General features: G+C 40.0%; 1 long non-coding RNA gene across 3 annotated transcripts; it reads left to right on the top strand.

Moving 5' to 3' along the window:
• Positions 1-1063: 1063 nt before the first annotated feature.
• LOC146469334 (uncharacterized) lies at positions 1064-4783 on the top strand. 3 transcript variants are annotated; one of them, XR_014867223.1, is made up of 7 exons: positions 1064-1147; positions 1552-1727; positions 2415-2494; positions 3351-3474; positions 3569-3609; positions 4102-4186; positions 4646-4783. It is a non-coding gene; the product is annotated as an uncharacterized LOC146469334 (long non-coding RNA). The 3 variants fall into 3 exon arrangements; XR_014867222.1 differs by having other exon boundaries at positions 3351-3462; positions 3539-3609; XR_014867224.1 differs by lacking the exon at positions 1552-1727 and having other exon boundaries at positions 1084-1147; positions 3351-3462; positions 3539-3609.
• Positions 4784-5265: the final 482 nt, after the last annotated feature.

Raw genomic sequence — 5265 nt, forward strand, 5'->3', positions numbered from 1 at the left:
ACGACACTTTGACGTTATTTGTTAGTTTACCAGAAACAATTTGCAGTTATGTGGGTTAGCCCATTTTACCCCTCAGCTGTACGTACATCAAACTGAACAACTTCATAGAAGAGACGAAATGTCACTGTTGACAAGAACGAGCGAGCCCCGTGCATTTAATTTGACCATTAAACATGAGTATGTTGTAAGGCAAGTTATTCATGAGAAATAAATGCATTGCTATAGAAAAGCATGGCCTAGATTAACAAAGGGAGCAAGCATTCAACAACAAACATGCATTACTGTATTTTTTTTCCGGAATGTTTTGGTTAAAAAAAAGCTGGGGGTTAAAGCGTTGCCCAGCATAAATTGTATAATTCCTGACCTGATTAAAGCCTGGTAAAAATACCTCTATCATTTATTCACTGGGATAAAAACATATGCCACTCATCGACAGTCCAATCCAAGCAGTATGCAGGATGTTTGTCCTATGAACCTAGTTTAATGGCCTTAGCTCCCACGAGTCTCCTATATCTCAGTGGCAGACTGAGCATCCGAACTAGTAATCGGAAGGTCTTAGGTTCGACTCCTGTTGCAGTGGGAGAAGTCGGATTTTCTTCAGTGCTTTATTTAAATTGTGCTTCGAGAAATGAACCATCCACGCTTTGCGTGCCTACGTTAGTGCCTTACAGTCGTACGATTTGAACTATAAAATGTTTTGTGTCCCTCAGCAAATAGCTGCAAATTTTGTTCGTCATTCCTGGCAGCCCGATATCATCAAACGGGAACTCGAAATTTATTTTTCTTATTGTCTGGTAACGAATTGATTGCACGAAGTTGTCGCGAACGCTATTTCCATTCTGGAGAAAAAAGATGGTTTTGGCTTGATCAAAACACCTTGCCCTTCCCTGGCCTGATTCTCAGACGGTCCAGGTCATTCGCGGCGGTTGTCACGCGTGACAACCGCGGCGAACGACCTGGACCGTCTGAGAATCAGGTTAGCCCTTTCCTTGCCCTTTCCCCAGTTGGGACTCAAAAAGACTCTGGTACCCAGTTATGACCGCGGGATGTTCACGTGGTTCGCTGTTGCTGCGAAGCTGTTGGATTCTATAGCGGGAATTTTGAAGTGCCTTTGGTGATTTTTGTGGGGCTGCGAGCTCATGATAAGGTATGTGCGAATGGTTTTCACAGACATATTTATATGTTAGGTTTTTCTTAAGGCATAAAGTCAGAGTGGGATTAGAGAAGGGTTTTATTGGAGAAATATTCGAGCCTGTTTTATATAAACGAGTCGAATGGCGCGAAAACCGCTCTTGAGCACATTGATTTAGAATGACTCAAAACTGCACGAAAACACATTGTAACCCAACGTTAGGATAGGTAACAACAACATATAATGTTTTATTTACTTTATTCAGTAATTTGACTTGTATTTGGTACTCAAATTGCCAGTCTTACAAATTCCATACAAACCACAGGTCACCAAATTCGATCGATGTTCCCTCGAAAACCCACAGAAATTACTATTAAGTCAAAAAGAGTTTACCTTGGGTGTTTTCCTGTGTTTTCAAGGTTTCTCAGCGCTCCCCAAAGCCGTTTTGAGCGGCTTATCTCTCAGCGGCTGGTGCGCGTGCATCACTGTATACTATACAATATGACAAAAGTCGTAATTTGACCCACCATTTGAGGAGAGCAGGGTGGAGGCTTCTTGTATATTGGTAAACCAGAAAAAATGGATTAAATTAAAGGTAGGTCTACCCTGGGTGCCAGAGGTTTTTCGTTTCGCCGCGATTATTCGGGTTAAAGGAAAAAATAAACCTCTGGCACCCAGGGTAAGGTAGGTCATGTTTTATAGCATTACTCTGAATTTAAACCCCCAAATCTCAGATAGGCGTTCAACATTATAAATTAGACTTCACATTCTTTTGAAAGCACACTAAGTATTTTATAAAAGATAAAGGAATGTTATGATGTTGCATTATATTGCTACCAGTAACTGTTAAGGCTGGTTTAATTTTCACTAGGACATAAGCAGAAGCAGAAGCTCAAACGCCGCTTAAGCAAGTGAGAACACCTGAGGCATAAGCATACAGTGTATATAAGCACAAGAAGAACGAACACGTTGATCATTCTTCTTGTGCTTTAATATGCTTATGCAGGAGTCATAAGCTCCTGGCTTATGTCATGTTATGCCGCCGTTTTCACCAGTGAAGACAGGGATACGCAAGCGCAAGCACAAGGCAGTCAACCGTTTCATCTGCCATCTTGCTTAACATTGAGGGGAGCTGGTATAAATAATTCCATCAAGAAATGGTTTTCTGCGCGTGCGTCTGCCCTTATGCGTATGTAGCTAGTGTTCTCACTTGCTTATCTTTATGTTTATGCTTATGTCCTTGTGAAAACCAGCCTTTAACAATGGTTGCATTGATTTGTAGAGGTGCGGTTGGCACATCAGAAAAGGAGATGCAACTTAGGAGAGACTTCAGAAAATAGTTTCACAGAGGAATAATGTAAGGTACTGGTTATACGTGATTGTATTTCTAAGAGAAATATTAAAAAATTCTAGATCCCCAAGAGAGTTGGGAAACCTGTGATTATGGGCAAGATTTCCATTTTATTACAAAACCAAGTGCAAAGCAGCGGATAAAACATTGGAGTAACGTTTCCTGAAGGAATTCAAGGCCACATGCAAAAGCTGAGCTAAAACAACAAAAAGCAATCCGAAAAGTAATTTGGGTTGGTTAAGCTCTCAGCTCTTCGCTTACGTAAAGCTTAATTGCAATATCAGTAGAAACTGGATCTCAGTTCAGCAGTATTGACCACATAGATTTCTGAAAATGTAGTTTTTGAGCTGGAAAGTTATTAGAACTTCCACAAAAATTGGACCCAAGTAGTCAGAGTAGTAATTGTTATTAATCATTCAGACCTTTACAAATGTAGTTGTAACCAAATTTGATCACTGTAACTTGCAGTGGCCCACAAAGGCTTGTTAACTACTATAATATTAGCACCTGGATTCCTGTAACTGGGTTTTGCTAAAAGCAGGCCCCAGGACCAATTAAGGCACAACAACCCCTGACCCACACCATGGCCCATGGTCTGGCAGCCTGTAGCCTGCGACCCAGTTCTAACCCTAAACTTAACTTGAAGGCCAAGAAGTGGACTTGGCTGTGGGCTGCCATGCCTTGGGCATGATGGGCCGCAAGTTGAGAAATAGGCCGTAGGCTATAGGCTTACTTTTAGTAAGCCCCCCTTCCCTCCCCTTGCAACCACCACATTCAATCATTGTACAATTCAGATGGTGTTCCTGACAGCTATCACTTGCAACTGATTGTGCCTCACATTTAGTCTTTTTTGTTTTTCTTATCAAGCCTTCATCATACAGGCCTCACTCACAAACGTTCAAAACTGAGTTCACTGGTTCAGGAAAACAAACAGAAATACAAAGCTGGTTTAGAGTCCTGCCAGGCTGACAATGCACAGGTAAGCTCTACAGTCATGCTCATCATAACAGAACTTCCATGACATGTCTTATCACTATGCCATTTTATTTTTACAGGCACATTCTTACTCAGACTGGCCTAAAAAGAGGATGAAGAAACTCTGACTGAAAATGAACATTTGTTGCAGGTAAGATATCTTCACACATGAAGGTGTGCAGCTCCCTATTTGTTTTTAGAATGTCCACAAATAATAAAACATACAAAGATCGAGAACTTGTTTCATGGCTTAGGGATACGCTACTTTAAGAAGTTTATGTGCCTAGTATCTGCATTGTACCTATAAGTGGCACATAAGGCCTTCATATTAGCTGTGTGTCTGCTGTATATTCAGCTTAGGAGCCCTGTAACCATTTTGGATTATAACAGGGTGCAAATGTTTGGCGAATGCCAGTAACAATTAATTTTAACTTCATTAACACCCCTCCACCCCTCCCATTTTCTGCTTCATACACACTACAGCTTGACCCTACCTTCACTAGTTCAATAGTGCAATATTGCAACCAAACCATTTTAGCAGCCCACCATCCTGTAGCACTGTAGCAAGTTAGACTGATGATGATATTATACATGTAACTGCAACCAGTTGGACAGTTCCTGGATTGCTGTATTTTTTTTTCAGGAAAGGAGATTATGTAAGGAACAACAAAAGTTAGAAAGACAAGTTACGTACCTCATGGTCATCTATTTTGGAGGCAGCTACAAAGGTGAGTTAAATGAGAAGCTTGTAATTTTCTTTGAAACGGCTCGTTTTATACCACAGATGCAAAATTCACTAGGCTCACCTTAGACCAGCATTAACCCTTGCACTCCAGGAGTGATCAATATGCAATTTCTCCTTGCATTACCAATACATTGTCAACCAGACAGGTGATGAGAATAAAGAAAATCATCAACTAGGTGATATGGTTTGATGTAACACATACCAAATTCTGTGAACTTACTTTGAAAGAAATGTATTGCAGTTAGTCAGGAAAATTAACATTCAGTTTATGGGAGTGAAAGGGTTAAGTAGTGCCTCTGGTAATAATTGTGTCTCGCAGTTTGTCACGGTTTTAAATAAAGAAGGAAAATCAACAGATGACGAATGCAGCTGAACTGTAAAGTTAACATCAACAGCTAATGCAATTATTTTTTTCCTAATGGTATGTTTCCATTGGTTTTAGTTGGACTATCAGAGAGTCTTGAAATTGTCAAAGGAGAACAGGAATGGATGGGGTGGATTGGACTGCAGAACATGAACAGAGGACTGTTTACATTTCATAGGATCAAGGTTAATAATAAGGTTAATTATTGTTGACTACTCTAGCTTAATAGACTTAATATTTAAGGGAAGAATTACATTAAATTTGTTGCTGACGTTAAGAGTAATTACAAATGATAAAGTTGTACTGGGATTTTGGTACTTCCGGCAATAAATTTGTGTAACTCGCCATAGGCCAAAGTGCAGTTGTTCAAAAGTCGACTAATGCCAATCCAGGATTGTTCGCCAAAAATTCAACTTAAGATGATTGGCACTGGTTTCCATCATCAAGTATCAAAAACATGCCTAAACATTTGTGAAGACATTATGGTCACCGTGATTTTCTCCACATAATGGGTTATCATAGCAACAGTATAACCTGTTTAAAACAGCCTTTATATTACCTTTCAGTGGTTATAACTCAAAACCAAGCTCAATGGCCCCACTTTTTTTATTATGGAACTTTAATCAGCATGTTTAGATACAAGAGGAGCTCAGAGCCACCTTAAATTTTCGAAAATTTAAGTTGGCTTTGAGCCCCTC

The sequence above is a fragment of the Pavona decussata genome, unplaced genomic scaffold, assembly GCF_977016875.1.
Source record: "Pavona decussata unplaced genomic scaffold, jaPavDecu1.1 SCAFFOLD_124, whole genome shotgun sequence".
Classification (NCBI taxonomy): Eukaryota; Metazoa; Cnidaria; class Anthozoa; order Scleractinia; family Agariciidae; genus Pavona; species Pavona decussata.